Genomic DNA, 21,082 nt, shown 5'->3' with positions numbered 1-21,082 from the left:
AAACTAGGAAATTACGAAGATTTGACGCTTGCGAATTCAGCAATACTTTCACAAATCGCACGATCCGAGGGGATTTATAGTTGATCGCACGCCCGATTACGGTAATTCTCTATCGCATGATATAAACTCGACTGCTAAGCAACTTCTAACAATGGATGCGACTGCACCATGGTCTTTTGTCTTCCCGGAACTTTCACAATGTTACATTTTCCTATTGAAGTCTCAGTTAAGGCTAGTAAGTGACATAATTTTGCGCGATCGGCAAGAGGATTATATCCGCGAAAGTCCAAAGTCAGTTATATCGAAAATCGTAGGAAGTTTCTCGTCTCTTCTTCGACAAACTAATTGATCGCTAGAAAGAACTGCTAATGCTAATTTCGGCGACATGTCGCGATAAAGCGAATCCGCAATTGTATCGAATGAAATATGGTAACGAATAAGAAGACGATATTTTTATACGTCAAACGGAAATTCTTTTACAAATAACGATTCCTGTGGGCAATCGCGGAATTACTCGCGGATTACTCGCAAGAATTATATCTAGTTTAAGAAAGGTGGATTGTGTTATTTAACTTTGCTTTTCGCGGCCCGCGCCTCGCCTTATTGAAACCTTAGCTAAGGCCGCAGAACATAATTTCGCGAAATTGGCGGAAGGATTATCCGCGGAAGCCGCTGTAACTAAGCGTCTGCACGGAAACTTTTCTCTACGCCGATTGAGGCGGAACGCGGAGAGAGAAGGAGAAAAGGAGAGACGAAGGACGAGAGTGGAAGAGAGTGCGAGGGAGGATAGGAACAAGAACGGGGATAAAATCTGGAAGAGCGCTGTATCGATTTCTCGCGCGGCAACCCTTTGCGTTCTGCTTCTTCGTCTCAATCTCGCCCTTTCCCGCCTCTCCTTTCTCTTTCTCCCATTCTCTGTCCTTCTTCCTCTCCTCTTTCTCCCGGTTGCTCTCGCGACCAAATAAATTAGTTGTCACGAGAGAGCAGAAGCCGGCCAGCTGGCTGGCAGACGGACGATAAAATTACCCGAACGAGCTTAGAGCGCGGGACAAAGTTGAGCCACGCCAAGAGCATTTGCGGAAAGGGTTTGAAGGCGACTGGGATCGCTATTCGTACCTAATTCGCTTCGCGGAAAATAGAAGGTGGACGTTAACCCGGAGGGCGAACGAAAGTGCGGGCGATACGATTGTCACGATCGCCCATTCTCCTAACTCGATCCATGAGCATCCGAGAGAGGAGAGAAAAAGAGAGAGGGAGAGAGAAAGAGGGAGATAGGGCGGGTATACTGCCGCAATTCCACATATCTAACATGCTCCTGCAGAGGAATTCTCGACCGAATGCAAAACTGTAACATTATTCGCTGACGAGACCCTTCTCTAGCATTTTAATAAAAGATTCATCTTAAAACGGTACATACGCGCATTTATGGGATTTTCAATGTGTGCACTCTCGTTTTCACTATGTCGATGAATTTTAAGATTAGGTTACGAGATCGTTGAACAGGAGATTTTTCCAAATCTTCTAAAAAAAAAATCTTTGAATTTTCAAATCTCAATATTTGGATTCTCATTTTTTAATTTTGGTCTTTTAATCTTTTAAATGTTTAAAGTGTTTTCAAACTTTTTTTTATTAATATATAAGCCTTGAATTTTACATGTTTCCTTGAATGTACCATTTCATATATTTCCCGAGTATTTCATATTCTCTACCATAATATATTCATATCTATTTTAAAAGTAGAAAATTTAACACATAAAGAGATTGATTATGACGTTTATTAAATATATGGGTATAACTTTATGGAACTTGACAGCTATTGAAATGTATATTTCCGTCTGTTATCCAAGTTGATATCGAAACCGATCTGTACTTATGGAGCACCACACAATGCTCTCACCTTACCACAATAATACTTGCGACGTCTTCGGTTCGATGCATTTGCTATGCATTATATATATACGCGACGTCGCAACGTAAACGACATCACATCGAATCAGATAAACGTCCGAAGGAGCTCGATAGTTTCTCGTTGCCGAGAGAAGACGTTGCCGTTGGTCTCCCCGCTCATCCCATCTTTCTCATCATCATCCGGAGAAACAGCAGCCGAAATGATTCTCGCGATACAATATACAACTTGTAACACGTTCTCGCGTACGAGCGAGCGAGCTATCGAAAAAGGAGCAGCGAAACTGGAGACACGCCCATCGGGGAAGAACGAAAATAACTGATATAGCCTGCGGGAACAAACCACCCCTCGAGTGTCGTGAAGGTAGCTGCGCTCCGCGTTTTCACGATAGGAACGAAAGAGCAACCCTTGGCGTTGCTCTGGTGTTGTCGCGCTCTTATTTTCCCGTGCATTTTCGGACGTGTCGCGATTCTCTGCCTGCGCACGACAGTATCTCGTTGTTCATCGGCAGATCCCACGTTCGATACCTCGCCATTTCGAGCGAGCTACCGACAAAACATACGAGAGAAAAGCAGAGAGGGAGAGAAGGAGAGAGACATTTTAGCATTTCACGTATCATATCAACTTCTCGATCATATCAAATTATATTTGGTACATGTACTTTCATACGCCATGTGTTCTGACACATTTTGAAAGTAGAACAATCAACGTCAGTCTACCAGAAGTGAGCAAAAAATAATATTCGAAATAAGAGAGAGAGAAGTAAAAATATTTACGTAAAATATTCTTCCTATCTCAGATATTATATATGATTAATATAGAATAATAATTTATTTGTACGTTAATTTATAACAAATCGTACTTGAAATATTTAATTGATTTTACAAAGCAGCAAAATAAATATTTCAAACACACACACACACAAATATATATATATATTAGTTTAATTACTTAATTTAAATTATTTCGTTTTAAATAAAAAATATTTGTCTGTAAAGAAATAGATAAAAAATAATTATTAAACTTTTATTCATTTTTTCTTTATTAAATCTCTCACAAATTTACGTTAATTTCAAAGTAAGACCTATGCTAATAACTGTTTCTACTAAACTTGACTTGGGAGGTGCGCCAAATATATATATTATACATATCTAAGTAAACTGATTAATATATATCTTCCTTCGAATTTCTCGTATATGTGTAATGCGGTACGGATGAAATCAGCATAGGAGCGACATTAATATCCATTATATTCCCAACGATCCGCGCTCAACTTCGAGTCCTGCCAGTCGCTCCGCTTGCTTCTCTCCTTCCACCCGGGCTTCTCTTCGTCTTCTTCCGTCCGTTTCCGAAGCAACGGCGTATCCGCGGACCATTTCGTGATTTATGGAGAAAGTTTAGCCTCGCGATTATCCGACGAGGCCCGGTACCGCGACAGTTGGCGACTCGTCCTTCGGTCTTCCACATCCTGCCGCCGCTTTCCACCCCGTAGCCAGGACCGACCTTCCCGATTTCCGCTATCTCTCTTTCCGTCATTCGCTCGAATTAGTCCGAATCGCCATTCTCACCGCTAGATAGAACAGCGGCACGCGATTACCATTCCGAAATCATGATTTCGCGAAAGGGCAAATCTTCCATGCCGTTTCGTTCGACGTGAACAGAAGGGACCGGCGTGCTCGTAATTAAATTAGATCAGATCCCGCACGTTTGTATTAACCCCCACGCACGAATTAAAGCAGAAACATTTCAGTGGAAATATTTTTGCGACAACTAACGGAAATATAAATTCGTGTCTTAAAATTGAATTTGCGAAAACTCCCTCTCGGTTAATGCCGTGCAGTTAAACTCCTTGTTCTTGGAATATTCTTTTATTAAAAATGTCAGATCCAGTGTTCGTTATGCGCGAAGAAATTCGGACCCACCAACTTTATTGTAACAACGAATTCATATTTTATAAAATTATATCAGTAAATCTAAACTAGTATGCGTTTATAAATTTACGGACAATCTGTATATATGTATGAATATGTTGTTACTGTTCACTTATTCGTCATATGTCTCCAATAAAATTTAAAATTCAATAACATCGCTGGATTTTTGTGCAATTAAAATGAACTTATCGTTTGATAGAAAAAAGTTTGCGCGAGAGGATTTTTTTGCCGTTTTGATTTCTATAAAAATTTGTTTTCCATTTCAATCGAAGGACAACAAATTGATTGTCTATATAGAAATTATTGACAGTCCGCAGATACTCAAGCACTATCGCAATCGAGCAATGTACGTAGATGTGTGCACTAGGTTTAATAAATACAACAATCAATAGTTCTGTCAAAATGAAACTCGCTTACAATCAATCAAAAAATGCCATTTATCCGTTTTTAGATCTAAATATCACGCTGTCAGTACAAGATCACCGTAACTTGAGAAATGTTGTTTTTGAATTACAGCCATCATCATTTTCCATGATTCATGCTTCATCAAAAGCATTTTTCTTTTTTCAAAAAACAATTACGATAATCTTATATTGACAATATGATATCAATTTTGTTAAATGAATGATCGTCGATGTGATCGTCGATGGGACTCAAAAACTTCGTTCTCGATTTCATATCAGACGCGTTGAAATAAATAATCATCGTTGTTTCTGTTTTCGCAATCGCATCAAGTTTATGTAAATACTCTGCAGAGTCATAGTACACTTCGGCAGTGTAAGCTACTTGAACCAGTTTAGAGCGAGCGCACAAGGAGAGTGTAATGTCTTTCAGACTAGATAATGCGACGTCTCTCTTCGTGTTCTTGCTCTCGAGAGTACGCGTCTCGTGCCGGCGCCCGAAAAACCGCTCCCCCTCTTACCGCATTTCCCTTTGCATTTCCATCTACCCCTATTCCCCTCTCGTCTTCGTCCTCTCTCAACCCTGTCGCTTGCTCGCTCATTCCAAACAGATGTCGCGTTATGATTCTCGGTGCGAGAGCTGGAGCAACTACTACCCGCCTACGATTCCTCCCCCGCGCGGCGTCTACGTTCGCCAGATGTCATGTAAAAAGTTCGCTCGACGCTAAAGACGCCTGCACATGCTGTGTTTCCGCGTGTATCCGAACGAACGAGGCACGAGAATGCGTCGACTATTAAATCGTCTTACGAGAGAGGCTTGAGAACGAAACGAAAGTGAAGACGTTCTTACCACAGAGCTGCATGCATCTACAAATAAGAAATAAGAGATAATATATAATATATATGTTCTACGTATAATATAACATTAAATAATATTTGATAAATTTTTGAATAATTTTAATTGAATAATTTGAAATTTAATAATATTTGATAAATTTTTGAATAATTTTAATTTGATATTTTTGAATTAAAAAATATAATTATATATCAAAGAGTAATTAAATACTTTTATTTAATTACTATTTTTTGTAATAATTACTTTAATTACTATTTTATACAATTGTATTTCAATTAGAAAGAGATGATAATGCAAAATTGTATCTCTGTACAGAATAGCGGGATAAACTTTTTTTGAAAATAGCGAGCTAAGTTAAACTTGTTTTTTTCATGTTTTTTTTAATTTTGTGCAGCGCGTTTCCGAAATGTTCATTAATTTTTACGAGTTCTCGCGTGATGCAATCAACTATATAAATGATTTATATAAATAATTAATGACTCTTTTTCGAGTGCGATGCAAGCAACGCGACGTTTATACATCAACGTGCGAATTGTAACAACTCTCGGTAGTGATACAAAATAATTGAAATAACAAAGGGTGATTGAAACGTTTTAATTATGGTTTTAGGAAAGAGTATATCGGACAGTGTCGGAACTGTAGTGGGCTATACACATATTTCGTTCATTCGAGCCACCATCGATCTCTATTGCCTTCAAGTGCGACACGGTTTCAATCTCGAGAGTGAATCAGAGCCGAGCAAACTTATGCAAATTGTCAGATGGATACGGAAATAGGTTTTCCATAACACAGTTACATTCAGTAACGTTTCCTTAATGAGAATGCAACTTTAATGACTTCCGTCGCGTCTGGGAAGAACTTTGTTATTAGATAAAATTAATTCCTGCCGATGCTCTTTATCGAACTGCATTTAAATTATCATTCGTTATTCATGTAGTACCAGATTAATCGCTTGCGGATCTCGTAAACTTCTTTCTCATGTTTATGTCGAAATAGAAGAATACAGGTTTCTTGAGTTAAAAATATTACGTGTTTAAAATATGGAGAATAAAAAGGATACAAGAGCAACGTCAATCATTCCGAGAAGACTATTTAAACAAATAGATGTAGTAATCTTACCGAGATTATTAAGCCGTGTGCGAGAGAGACGTTTCATTCCAGGGGCTGATAATCGCCCTGGCCGACCCCTAACCGAGAGAAATTAGCCGCGAGTTAGCCGGAACTGCTCGTCCGAGCCCCAATTTCTAGCGCCCTCGAGTAGGAGGCCCCGTTTATACGCGCGTGATTAATGTCTTTAATGTCGCCCCCGATCTCGTAATTCCGTCCGCGATTTTAATAACCCTCGGCCGCCTCCCGCAACGACGACGACGACGAAAGCGTGATATTGTGCGACGCGCGTCCGCTTTTATGGGACCCATTTAATGCCATTCGCGCAACGAGGCAGGAGCTTATCGCATAGGCGGTTCCGCTTTCGTCTTAGAATTGAAAAAGGGAATGACAGATACAATTTTCTGATGAAATAATTCTTAACTAATAATTAATTCTAATAATTCGATCCAATAATTGATTCCCTTTGGATTATTTATTAAAAGTATCTAGAGTCTAATTTAAAAAATACATATTACACACTCAATTATTTTCTCGATACTGAATCGTATTAATTTCCCTCGATGTGGACGCCATTGCGAGGAAGGGGAGAGGGGAACGAACTCATACGGGGACAGACGGTGGACCGTGTAACGGCACGAGTAACAACAGCAATATGCCAGCGATATCCCGTGGCGATGCATTAATGCGAGATGCAGCGGGAGAGATGGGGGAAAGAGGGGAGGGCAGAGGGTGAAGAAGCAGGGGGGCGAGAGGGAACAGCCCGCACCGCGGGCGTGCCGTGTCTTCTCGCGCCAAGGATGAAAGTTTGATGAGATCCCAGCCACGTGACTACCCAGCGAGATCGCGGCAGGTTATACGTGTGTGTTATAGGTGGACCCCCTCGAGTGCCCCCGGGTCGCCACGTGCCGCAGGAATGTCATTATATGGGAGGGGGAGGAAGGGAGGAGGGAGGATGAGAAAGGATATTATGAATTCGCAGCTGGCGCGGACTTGCGTCTTATTGCGCTCGCGGCTTTCCGCCTTTTGCGATATTAACTTCGCTATGTACATTTCGGAACTCAGACCTACCCTGGACGCGTAGGATATCATCTCCTTGTTATTACGTCGAGAATTCTAAAGAACATGAATTTTACTTAAATCCTTTGGATTCGTAGCTTTCGAATAAAAGTTTGCAGAATGGAAATTCATTTTGATAATTTGAAATAAATTACCATCAAGAGAAAAATAGCCTTAAGTCTCCAATAGTCTTACTTCTTTTAAAGTTAGCTAAAAGAGATGAAAAATACCGTAGTATCCCAAAGAGAGATCTCTCTTTTACGCGCGTTTATTATTACTTAATTTAGCAATTTATATTTTATATGCTAGTGCAACGAATTATCAACATCCAAAAATATATCCATTTTTCATATAAATTTTCTATTTACTTGTCGCGAGGGAACAAAACAAAAGACAAAGAAATTTGTAATAAATAATAAACTCTGTTGTTAATTTATGCTGGCGGAAATTCGCGAAACCAAATAATAGAAGTAGCGTGTAAATATCATTCTCGTAGAGAGCGCGTATGATTAATGGCGCGAATTGAAATTTCAGGCAAATTTCGCGACAAATTTCAGCAGATCGCGAGAGAGCATTCGTTGGGGGACCAGGTTTCGCGAAAACTTTTCGCAATGGAATCGCAGCTCGCCACCAGCGATCGACGGCAAAAAAGAGGAATGACCCGCACGAAACCCTAAGGGAGGTAAGAAGGAGTTGCTTCTTTTCCCCGTCACGAAACTTACGTGCATGCGCCTTTTCGCGTAATCGGACTTTGGAAAACACAGTTAATGCGCTCCGGGCGATAAACTTCTCGGCGAGAGATGCGACACGGCAATTTTGTCCGCTGATTTAAGCCACGCTGTAAAAGCGGCCCCGCAATTAATTCCTAGCTTTTTTCGACGGTTCCCACGGGGAACCTCTAAGGAAAAGTTTGTTAAAGTTGGCGATGGTAATATTTTCATTCGCCATTGAACGAATTAAAAGGAGATCGTCTCTTGGCGACTTGGTTACATCGCTTGAAAAGTACATGTAATACGTTTTTAATATTAATATTATATTAACATAATACTTGAACATTCATTCACAAGTACATTTATATACAATCTCTATTTCTATTAACAAAAAAATATATAAAAATATATAGAAATAAAAATATATAAAATAAATAAATAATAATAAATAAATAAAAATATATAAAAAATATATAAAATATATAAAATATAATATAATATATAAAAATATAAATAATATATAAAATATAAATATAATATATAAAATATATAAATATATAAAATATAATATAATATATAAAAATATATAAAAATATATAAAAATATAAAAAAATATAAAAATATATTACTCTTGAAATCAAGAAATAAAATTTTTAAATTTGTGAGGTTTTCCTTTGATACAACAAATTAAATAAAATAATTCGATACATCGAATATAAAAGTATACTATTAGAATTCTTCGCTCGTAAATTTCTCTCGAGAAGAATCGATACACTATCGCTGCGAAATACGCGACAGTTCGCTTCGTTTTTTCGAGGACGACGCGTCGAACAGCCCAAACTTTTCTGATGCCTCGCAAGCGTTCCAGTATATAATTTCTCAACAGCGCGCACTATGATTTCCTTCGCTCGGAGATGCTGCCCGACGTGAGTATGTCGGAAAACTTTTCACCGGCGGAAAAAAAACCGCGGTGGGAAAGTATGCTTGCAGCGCGAGGTGAGTGCGAGCGAGCCAGCCGAGGCTCCGTCTCATGTAACGTCAAAATGCGCTGGTAAAGTTACCGTGTAATTTCGCGAAGTACGTGAAGAAGAGACGGGTCGACGTTGCGCCGAGCCATCCTCGTCGCCGTCATCGTCGTCATCGTCGTCGTCGACATCAACGCGCTACATCGACGCTTACGAGACACAAGGAAAAGCTCGCAATCCCTATCTGATTTTCACGAGTATCGCATACGTCGCGAATACGTAGACGACTAAAAATCGAAATCGCGTCTCTCTTTTTCAGACGCTCTTCTCGCAGGTTCAGAAAGTCGAGGCAACTAATTTAACATATCGAATTTTGAAATAATTGAATAAGTTTCGTTTCTTATATATTCTGGCAGGTTTAAAGATTTTATCCACTGACATCTTCGATAAATTATAATTGTAGATAAAATAATGATGTTGCGATAATGGGATAATTATATACTTTGTCCGATCTCTTATGGTTTGACGGAAATGCACGACTTCTGATGCTGTATATCATTAAGCAAGTTCGACGTACAGCGGCCAACGTATACGTCGAAGGATATTTCCTACGTGCCACGTCAAAGTGCTAAACTCACCGTACAACTTCGGCAAACGAGAAAAGGAGGTCGACTATCCGCGTACAATGCGAACGCCTTTGGCGGAACAAGGAGACCGCTTGACAAACTCGATGACTCGATTTGCTCGGAGTCACAGTACGATCGCGTTAGATGTACACTAGAGATATAAACGCATCATAAATAACTCTAATTTGTTGTAACTTTGTTAGAAATATCGCGAGCTACAGTTTCGATACATCCCAGGTAGCAAGATGACGTCTAAAGACGTTTTAATGTAAAATGATGTCATTAAAACATTATTAAGATGTCATTTGACGTCAATCTGCTACCTAGGATATGACTTCGATTACGGACTCAATCGTAAAATACACATATGTACAAGTGAATGTAATACGACCAAAACGACAGACATTCTTCATGTAAGAATAAATTTAAAAATGTCAAACAAAATTGTTTTGTACGAGGAATTTCCTTTTTGACAAATTTAATTTTGAATTCTAGAAAATTAAGAACGTATTTATATTTGATGAATGTTGAAATACACTACTTAATTGGAAAATAGAGACATATCAATTTAGGAGATGTCGATTTGGTAATATTAATTTGCAAATATTAATTATCTAAATTAATTATCATCAATTAAAAACATATGTTAATTTTTTATTTGTTATCTTACAACAAAAAATGTATTCTTTCGTCAACGGTCAAATCACGTTGTAAAGTACCGGTTCTCGTCCGATCACCGTAGTCAAGCAACGTTGAGCACGGTTAGTACTTAGATGGGAGACTGCTTGGGAACACCGTGTACTGTTAACACTTTTTTTGTATTTTCCTAATAGATCAATTAATCAATTGAATATTATACTTTTGCAATATTACAAAAAAATATTTTTATTATTTATGTATTTTTCTGAATAATTTCTATTTAATTCTTTTTTAATAAAAATCAGATCTCATAAAGCGTAATACTTAATTATTGATAGGATATATTATGTCGTTTTAAAGATTTTAAATCCTGTCTTAGTATAGGTTTTTATAATTACCATTTATTCTCCTAATAAAAAAAAATACTTTGGACTTAAATTTTAGAAAAGAAATTATTACAATTGTAATTAAAACGTAATACAATCTGACTGTAATAACGAATTACAAATTACACGGCATTTATTTAATAATTACTAGTAGTATTTATGGACAATTATTACTTTTTATAGAAATTTGAAAAGATATAACTTTTATTCATTATAGAAAACATCGTTAACGGTCAAATCACGTTATAAAGTACCGGTTCTCGTCCGATCACCGTAGTCAAGCAACGTTGAGCACGGTTAGTACTTAGATGGGAGACTGCTTGGGAACACCGTGTGCTGTTGACACTTTTTTTGTATTTTCCTAACAGATCAATTAATCAATCGAATATTATACTTTTGCAATATTACAAAAAATTATTTTTACTATTTATGTAGTTTTTTGAATAATTTCTATTTGATCCTATTTTAATAAAAATCAGATCTCATAAAGCGCAATACTTAATTATTGATAAGATATATTATGTCGTTTTAAAGATTTTAAATCCTGTTTTAGTATAGGTTTTTATAATTAACATTTGTTGTCCTAATAAACAAAATACTTTGCACTTAAATTTTAGAAAAGAAATTATTACAATTATAATTAAAACGTAATACAATTAATGATCTGATTGTAATAACGAATTACAAATTATACGGCATTTATTTAATAATTACTAATAGTATTTATGGACAATTATTACCTTTTATAGAAATTTGAAAAGATATATAACTTTTATTCATTATAGAAAATATCGTCAACGGTCAAATCACGTTGTAAAATACCGGTTCTCGTCCGATCACCGTAGTCAAGCAACGTTGAGCACGGTTAGTACTTAGATGGGAGACCACTTGGGAACACTATGTGCTGTTGGCACATTTTTTTATTTGTCTAATAAATCAATAGATCACACTTTTGTAATATTATAAAATATTATTTTTGTTATTTATATTTTTTCTGAATAATTTTTATTTTTAATCCTTATTTAATGAAAAATCGATTATCTTCTAATTGTAAAGGGCAACATCTAATAACTGATAGAATATATTACGTTGTTTTAAAGATTTTAAGTCCTCTTTTGGTATAGCTGTCTATAATTAACATTTATTGCTAATAAACGATATTTATTGCCCCAATAACTGAAAGTGTTTAAATAAGAAATTATTACAATTGCAATTAAAACAACATAATGCTATCTAATTGTAACGAATTATACATTATACAGCATTTTCTTAATAATAATTAATATAGAATTTAAAAAAATTATATTATTTTTATTTGTTATCATGCAGTAGAAAATATATACACTCGTCAACGGTCAAATCATGTTGTAAAATACCGGTTCTCGTTCGATCACCGTAGTCAAGCAACGTTGAGCACAGTTAGTACTTAGATGGGAGACCACTTGGGAACACCGTGTGCTGTTGGCACATTTTTTTGTATTTTCTTAATAGACCAATCAATTAATCGAATATTACTTTTGCAATATTGTAAAATATTATTTTTATTATTTACGTATTTTTCTGAACGATTTATATTTAATTCTTCTTTAATAAAAATCAGATGTCATGGAATTTCTGATAAGTAATGTTACGTCAGTTTAATGATTTTTAATCCGATTTTATTATAATTCATTATAATTAACATTAATTATCTAATAAACAAGGTACACTGAATTGAAAGTTTAGGTGAGAAATTATTACAATTTCAATTAAAGCGACATAATGCAATCTGATTGTAACAGCGAATTGAAAGCCTCGAGCGAAAAGATTGAAGCGTTACGAATCGTATCTAGGAGACAAATAGACGGGTAGACGAGGAAGCTGTCGTCGGCCCGTGGCAGGAACCGGAAACAGTGTTAACCCCCTTGAGCGAGCGCGGTAAACCCAGTTAGTAAAACACGTAGCACCCAACGCCAAGTTGCGGAGGCGGCCGAAACTCGCGACAGACGCGAGGCGAACGTAGAGGGATGAATACAGGCTGCGGAGGATAGGGTGGCAGTGGGTGGTCGGTGGGCGGCTGGGAAGTTTCGGGACAAACAATAACTACAACAACAACAAGCGGCGCAGGCAACTACGTCGTGCACGCACCGACGATAATTACAACAATAACCGTAACGACGTGAAACGGAGGTGAGAGGGGGGGGCGCGGAAGAGGAGGGGGACGGGAGCGGCAGTTTAATTAGAATCGTGTCTGTCGCCGACTTAAGCTCCCTCTCGCTACGAGCAGGATTTCGCCCCTTCTCGACACATAAGTGAAAAATCCGCTTAACCCTCTCGCGCCTAACGGCTTGTACGTGTCGCGCGAGAGGGATAAACCGAATAAGCGTTTCGCGAACGCGTGCGTGAGCGTATTTACGAGAGATGTAATATACCTAAAAGCGATTATCAAGTAGTCATAAAAGGGACATTTATTGTGGAACGGTTAAAGACAGGAGCGGACACAATGTGGTAGACACAAAGTGGTACAATAAAGAGAGGAAAAATAATGTTTAAGATTTTTCATAGACTTGAAAATATATATAAAAGGAAATCAGAATAAAATTTCAATGTGTGAAACTTGAAATGTTACAGAAATTATCTAATGTATCGAACTTCTCATCGTAATTAATTAAATTATAAAATCGGTCTCTATTCAATATATATAGATTAATTTCTTGATTGATTTTGAATGCAGTGGCGAATAGATATATATGCAACATTTCGAGCAATTTCATCTTGGCGAAGCGAATTTCCAACTTCTCGAATCGATATCCATCCTAACCGCGAACGGAGATGAAGGGTCGGTTTAAAGGGAAGGAGGATGGGAAGAGGAAGGACATGTACGCGGATGGGAGGTTTGTCTACCTTGTTTGCCGCGTCCATATCAGAATGTTATTTGTCCTGGATATCCCATGGGACTCAGTGACGCTCGATCCCTATGTCCACCTCGAATTCAGCTCGTGCGTACAGGGACGCTTTACGCACGAATACTCGATACGTATTCTCGAGTGCTCTGATTTAGAGGCATTTCAAAGGTTAAAATACTTGATGAGTCCTCTCTCTTTCTTGAAATATATATATAAAACTATATACTTTATATAAGTATTACATTATTTTTCGACTCTTCTTTCTTAAAATATTATATCAATTTTTTAAAAAATTACATTATAATAAAGACATTATTACTGACTTTTTCTATTATTTTTTTCGTCTTCTTACATCATAAAGTAGTAAAATCTTCGATTATTAACAATTAAAAAATGAATAGACATTCTGATGATGATGGGATTTCTATTTTTTATTTTTATTACACAAGTAGAGGAAGATATATTATATCATATATATTTAAGTATTAGAATAAATTCATGATTTTGATGATGAAATTTGATGATGATTTTAATATGAATAATATTTTTTACACTTGTCACAGATTTAAGAAAATATTATATTTTATTTAAGGAAAATATATATAATACACATATATATTATATATTTTCTATACCACAATACAAAATTTATATGTATTAATTGCAATTGATGTCAGATTCGAAATCGTTAATAACTTGTATTATCAAAAAATCAAATTGAAATGAAACGGCAACTTGAACATCCACTTCACGACGTCATTTCTTTTCTCTATAGAAGAATTTCGGGAGGACGAGTAGCTATTCGAAAGACCTGGCTTTACCAGGCCGGGAAGACCAAAATTTTGCGATCGAGCTGAACGCAACGAGAGCTCGGGCTTCTCGGGCGAGAGTGCAGCTTCTCGCTCTCCTCGGGGTAATATTTAATTTCTTGCCCGACTGATTCCCTTCGCCAAACCCTCGGAACGCTCCCCCGAGGACTTCAATGTCGCACGGCGTCCCGACGCCGTGATAAAACGCCCAGCACGAGCGGCGAGAGAAAAGAGAGAAAGAGAGAAAGAGAAAAAGAGAGAGAGAGGGTACCTCCCATTGAGATACTCTCATTTTTTTCTCCCGAGAAAAAAAGAGAGAGAGCCAATTTTCAGACCATCGGGTTATTCCACGACGGACGTGACGTATGCGACGGCGAGGCGCGGCTTGATTTGGTGTCCAGCGGCGCGTCGCGACGTCGACATGTCGTTTTTTCACCGCGACGACATTCTGCCGCTCGAGTCAAAGTTAAATAACACATATAGTGTGGTCAAAAATATTCCTACTTTAGCTTCTTTTCAATTTTCATAAGTGTAATTAATTTATTTATGTCAATAATTTATGGCATTTCTAATACAATCAAGAAGACTTTTTGAAACAGCTGAAAATATCTTCTAAAACTATTTTCACATCAAGAACACTCGCGCATACGATGAAAGTTACGTTAGAAAAAGTTTAAAACTCCTGTAGGAGATATTTTGAAAATGTTTTTTTGTGATATGTATTGCGAATTTTATCAAAATACGGGGTGAGTCGACTGTTTAAACAGGATTTTCGATATCCGGCTCGTGGCGTGTCTAAAGGAAACCTTGGCGTCGCGCGGAAGCGATATTTTTCCAAGGGCAAAAATTGAAGCGTGAGTCTTATTAGATGACAGAGCGATCGATTATATGCATCGGCGCTTCCGAATCTCTCGAGCGATTTCTCGACTCTCGGCAGTCACTTTCTTCCGTATCGTCCTTCGGCTTTCCATCCCCTTCTATCTCTTTCTTCTATTTTTTTCTCGTCTTCGTCCTGCTCATAATTGATTCCCGAGCCCGGCGTGTCGCTCCTTCGACGAGTTTTTCAAGATGCAACGGAGCGGAAGCGACGAGGGCTCGACGGACGCGATATCAGTTCCATCCACACCTCGCCTCTCCGCGTCTCCTCGTCACATTATTTTTTATCAGTCCTCGCGGACAAACCTCCCTTGCGCGCTACATTTGCTAATAACGAACGATAAATTCGCTTTACGACTGCACTGGCGAGATAGGACGGAAGCGAATTCACACCGCAGGAAGTGCGCCCGGGGACGATGCATCCTTCCTCTCCCTCCCCCTCTTCTGCCGTCTCGCTCCCCTTCATCCAAAACTTTAAAAATATATCAGAGAATGTTTCATTTCACTCGCGAAAATTTAATTTGTTAATTCTGATAAAGTTTATGAAATTAAAAAATATATTTAGGAGCAGATCGTTGTTTCCACGTTATTCGGAACAAATAATTCAAATACGATTAAATTGACGATATTTTACAATTGATTCAGGCAACGTCAATATATATCGTGTCTATAGAGAATTTAATTAAATAATTAAAGCTGAAATGAATATCCTCTTCAGCTAAGAATATTCAATGCATTTCGCATTTAATGCCCAAACACACACGATTCGATATATATCGGCCAACAAACGCGAAATGTTGGTAGCATCTCTGATTATCAATGATTGTCTTGCCAAAAACAGTACTTCGGGAGAAGAAGGATCTGTTTACAAGCTGTTTACGTTCGAATGGCGCACGAGCGCGCTTTGTCTGGAGCAAATTCTACAAGGAGAAGAAGCCGTATAATCGACACACTGCCGCGGCTTTGCCTCGCGAAACTACTTGGAGCCAAGTTCTTCGTTGTGGTTCTTTCTGCTTCGAAACTTCCTCGCAGGCGAAATATCGCGGCGTCGAGAGCGCCGAAGAAACCACGCGAACACAAGTCCGGCGACGACGTAGCGATCGCGACGTCCGCCTGGAAGCTCGAAAAAAGCTCCCGAGCATCGTATTAAGCTTAAGGCGAACAGCACGTACGGTTTCGTGCCTCTAGAATTGAATTGTGCAAAAGTATGTGTTAGGGGAAACAACAAGGAGAAACAAACTCGCTCAGAAATAAGAAATATTCGCGTGGAATTATTCCTTAATTTTTTCGATCCATTTAAGATAGTATTATTTGAGAAACCTAATTTTTCCTCAAAATTTTCCCAACTTCTTAATCGCTGGTAAAATTACATCTTTTACAGAATACATGTCGACTATTATTGCCAACAATCGAACCTTTCCTTTACCTCAATCAATCTAAAAGTTCTCAAGAGTAAGCGAGAATAATAGCGGTGATCTGTGTAGCTAGAGGACAAACTGTGATTCCGAAACACCCCGTAGAGTTTGCAATAACACGCCCGGTGCTCGGCGCGCATTTCTATTTCGTTAACATCCCCCGAGTACTCCGCTCTACATCTTCCCGTTGCTATTTTCTTCAGGAGCTCCTTCTTTCCCGCTTTTCTCGTCTCAGGGAATTCTTCTCTCCTTTTTGTTTCACGACTGTTTTAACTCACATGCTCCTCTTCGCTCGACCGCTTCCATGCACTCTATGAGAGAGAACGGGCTGGAGAAGGAAAGTGGAGCAAAAAGACGAAGAAGAGAGTACCGGGTTAAGTAAGAACGTTTAAATTCAAACAGCCGCGACGCCGGAGGTGTTCAAGATTAAGGCTCGCTAGACCATCCTTTTTTTTCCTCCGGGAAGAGAAGCGGGAAATTCCTGGTCGGCTTTATAAATCTTTCGCACGGAGCCAAGGAACGCAAGGAAGAGAAAGCGAATGAAATCGAGCAGGGACGTTGGGATGGAGGAAAGGGGTGGGCGAGCAGTCGCTGGGCCAAATTGAAATAAACTTACGAGGCTTCTGGACGGAGCGACGAATAATTCAGACTCTGGCTGCGAGGAGTTGCAAGTTGGCCAATAAATGTTGGCCTCATAATTCCGCGACTACAATAGATACAGAAACGTTTGACATTTGTATTGCCTGTGTCGGTGCAATCTCTCCTGCTTCCCTATCCGTCATCGATATTACCGCCTGAAGAAAAGATCAGGAATATATAGGATCTGTGTCTTTGGAGCGAATGTCTTGAAATATTGACAAACCGATAAATCTGGATAAACAAAATTGATGGATTCAATGGTAAATAGAAATCTTATAAAATGTACTCGAAAGATGGGATATATATCTTTAGAAAAATTCTTCTGGTCTTAACAAAAATATTAGAATTCTCTTTAAAACAGAAAGAAGTTTAATAGTCACGCGCTTATTTTTTTTAATCGAAATGTAAAATCTGATATAAATATAACCCCAGCTATAAAATCTACTCTCATCTATTCGTTCGCATTCTCTTCTTCATCGAGTACAGCTATCCTTGCATTCTTCGTGACGAGTGCACTCGCGGATGAACATGTAGCGGAGATATAGACGGAAAATAGGAGGGAAAGAGAGAGACAGAGGTAGGGTAACGTACGAGTGTCTCGAGGAGCTATCGGCCTCGGGGATTATTGGCTTTTATCGGAGTTTGCAGCGCGAGCCAAGACACGTTTCTGTCTCTCATTGTATTTGCGTCCCATTTGGCAGCGCGTTTTCAATTCGGCGTGGCCGTGCATTTCGCGGATACCCGATCGGGGCTTATTGTCTCTCCTTCGGATGGTACCGCGATTTTCCGTCGTTTTCGGGTCACGAAATAGTCGTGCCAGAAATACGCCGCGCTTGCCATTCAAGCGAATTTGGTCGACGCGCTTAATAGAATTTATTGCAAAAATTAAATTACGAAAGAATGAAAAGTTCGTAAAGAAAAATATTGCAAATATAAGATAGCAACAAAATCGAGAATAAATAATGTAATAAAATGAGAAAAAAAAGATAAAAATAGAAGAAAAAAAAATTAAAAGAGTTGAATAAAAAGTTTAATAAATTTCATAAAATAAAATGTAAGTGAAATCTTAGTAGAAATAAATGCGGATTCAGACATTTCTGTTGCAAATATCGATGCACTATTGTTGATTGGATTGGATTCTTACTATTGATTGGATTGGATTTATTCCATTCTCATATCTCATTCCTTACGTTTTGCTCGTGTAAAACGCAAGAAATAAATCGGAAAAATGCGACGAGAGACAAAACGCGTCATCGTAACACGTCGTTTAATGTCTGTTGTTTTTACTGATTCGAATCGTTAACGATGTTTTCCTTGATCCCGGAATTAACCTTTTTTTACGTAATGAGAAACAACGAACGAGGATGATCGTATCTTCTTTTTTTGTTATCTAATTAAGGCCGATCGTCATTGACACGGATTTGTTTTGGAGTAACGTGCTATTAATACAAGCTTGCACCTGCCATATTTTTCATTATTCCCGGTATTCAAGGCAAAACAACCGGTCGAACGAACGATAGATATTCGATTAATTACGACGGTCACTGCCACCCCCTTTCGCTTTCATCCCCTCGCCGTCTCTTTCTCTATGACGCACGTGAACATCGCTGATAAAATAGTAAGCTATTTACGGTCGCCTTTTTTCGTTCGGAAGCGAAAAACGACGAAAGGGAAGGAAATTAACCCACGCACTCGACGCTGAGCGAACAACAATGTTGTAGAGATGCGCGGACGACGAAATTAACATGGATGCTCGATCGCAGGCAATCGAACATGATCGATAAACGATTGGCGAGCTTTTGAATGGATCTTTTGGCAGTCTTTCTCTTGGCACTGCTCCATGTTCTCGCGCTCGTCAGCAAGATGATTAGATTTTTTGGTCGATAATGAGTGATACGATCTGTTTGCAAATATTTACAATTGATAAACGACAACTTTTGGTCAATGCGTCTATCTCGAATTACGTTATTAGTGTTTGTATGTGAGAGAAAAAGAAAGAGAGAAAGAGATGAATAATCGAGGACCGAAACTAAAATTGATTATATATACAAAATCCATATTCATTATATTTTTCTTTCGAATCTCGATTATTTATCAGCGCGCGCGAAAACAATTTGTAGCGTGGGAGGCGGATGTGTGAGAAAAACGAAACATCGATGCACATGCGGCCGTCGCGTTGTGATTCGAGAACAAGAATATCGACGCTCTCTCGCGCGCGATCGAACAATTTTGCATTACCGAACGAATTATCGAACGAGTTAAATATGCGAAATATATCGAGCACATCAGGAACGAGCTCTCGCGCACTGTTGAACATAATTAATAGGGATATTATTTGCCACATCGACAATGCTTTGTTAATGCTAATTATATCCCAACATGTCCCTCCTGTTTCTTTCGCCGCTTTTTTCCCTTCTCACTCCTTCTCTCTTTATTTCTATCTTTGTAGTTTACCAATCTTTCATCTCGTCATGATTGAGCGAACAACTAGGACAGTCAACAGGGAATCCAAGAAAAAAAGGGAGGGAAAGCTCCGATATTTATAATGCAAACATTTACCTCCCGGATTATTAATAATCCGTGTTATCGATACGGTACGCTTTTTCAGACAAGTGAATTTTTGAGTAATTTTAGTCAAGTCATTCAAGAGTTAGCAATTAGTTCGATTTCTGTATAACTCGTTTGATAAAATAACTGTGAATATTATCGTCAATTTCCGGAGACATTGGCTGCGTTCAGCAGAAAAAGTTGCTTTGCAACTGTTGTAAAATTCGTAAACCTAATTGGTGTAGGCTCTTAATTTTGGCTGAATCTAAGAGCATACACCAATCAGATTCACGAATTTTACAACAGTTGCAAAGCAGCTTATCCTGCTGAACGCAGCCGTTGTATACGAGTATAATTTTCGATCGCGATTAAATTTGCTCCAGTTTTCTTATCGTCACAATTTACGTAATTATTCGTCATTATATCGCGATTAGGAATCCATAAATATTTCATGATGAACGCGATTAGAAAATCGGGGTCCAGTATGATCACGATTGTACCCGGTGTGTCAAAAACATACAATCCGAACCGTCCGATCGGTCTATCGATTCGCCGCAACGCCTCTCCGCGTTTATTATTCACCGGCCTCACCGGCAACCGGGGGATTTGATTGACATCGAATGGAGGGCGCGGCGTGTGAGTAAAAATATTTAAGATTTCATCCGCGTGAAAGTTTAAGCTCGCGCGGCCCGCTGTAACAGTCCATTTTTCGCGGCTCGATCCCCGTGGAGAATACGAATCGGGACGCGGAGCAACTCGTTCGTTGCCCATCGTCCCTCCATCTTCTCTCCTACGCTCGCTCTATAGAGCAAGCCGTATAACAAGTATACAGCGGGCGAGTATAGTGGATCCCGCGCGCGAGATTTCGAGACACGAGTTTTCGAAAATGGCACGGTAAATATTTCAACGTGGACGGACGAGCAACCCCGGGAGCCGCATCTCGCAGGATTCTCTCCCAGGATAACTGTTCGCCTTTAGAAGCCGCTACTTCGAATACGCACATATGTGCATAAATGTGCAGCCACTTCAAACGACGAGCTTGTTGCATTATTAATTATCGCGCTCGCTCGAAATCTTTCTCCATATCCGAGAAGATTCGCGCGTGACATATATATATATATTCTCATAAAATCTCGCCGAGCTTTAATTTCATTCTCTGAATTTTGATAACATCTTCCTAGTAATTAAATTAAAATTAATTAATGTAGAATTGATCCTGAGATAAACAAAATAACATTTGAAGTAGAAAATAAACATATGCATATGTACTTTTTGCCATTAAATAATAAACGTAAAGATAATAATTTTTATTTATATGCTCATTA

General features: G+C 38.5%; 1 long non-coding RNA gene and 4 pseudogenes across 6 annotated transcripts in view; all 5 read left to right on the top strand.

Moving 5' to 3' along the window:
• Positions 1 to 21,082, top strand: part of LOC145965985 (uncharacterized) — a 232,990-nt gene that overhangs the window by 51,831 nt on the left and 160,077 nt on the right. The window contains exon 4 of one of the 6 annotated variants that reach the window (XR_014436937.1): positions 7,795 to 8,004. The exons of the other annotated variants lie outside the window; for them this stretch is intronic. This is a non-coding gene — a long non-coding RNA (uncharacterized LOC145965985). Of the gene's footprint in view, positions 1 to 7,794; positions 8,005 to 21,082 lie in introns of those variants that run through there. 6 annotated transcript variants of the gene reach the window in all.
• Positions 10,252 to 10,371, top strand: LOC145967617 (5S ribosomal RNA; annotated as a pseudogene).
• LOC145967619 (5S ribosomal RNA) lies at positions 10,812 to 10,931 on the top strand (annotated as a pseudogene).
• On the top strand, positions 11,380 to 11,499 carry LOC145967611 (5S ribosomal RNA; annotated as a pseudogene).
• Positions 11,934 to 12,053, top strand: LOC145967620 (5S ribosomal RNA; annotated as a pseudogene).

Source organism: Camponotus vicinus, unplaced genomic scaffold (assembly GCF_025532165.1).
Source record: "Camponotus vicinus isolate PSW18456_S1 unplaced genomic scaffold, iyCamVici1.0 SCAF_2, whole genome shotgun sequence".
NCBI classification, from domain to species: domain Eukaryota; kingdom Metazoa; phylum Arthropoda; class Insecta; order Hymenoptera; family Formicidae; genus Camponotus; species Camponotus vicinus.
Note: the sequence above shows the minus strand (reverse complement) of the source record. Positions and strands in the feature narration are given on the sequence as shown.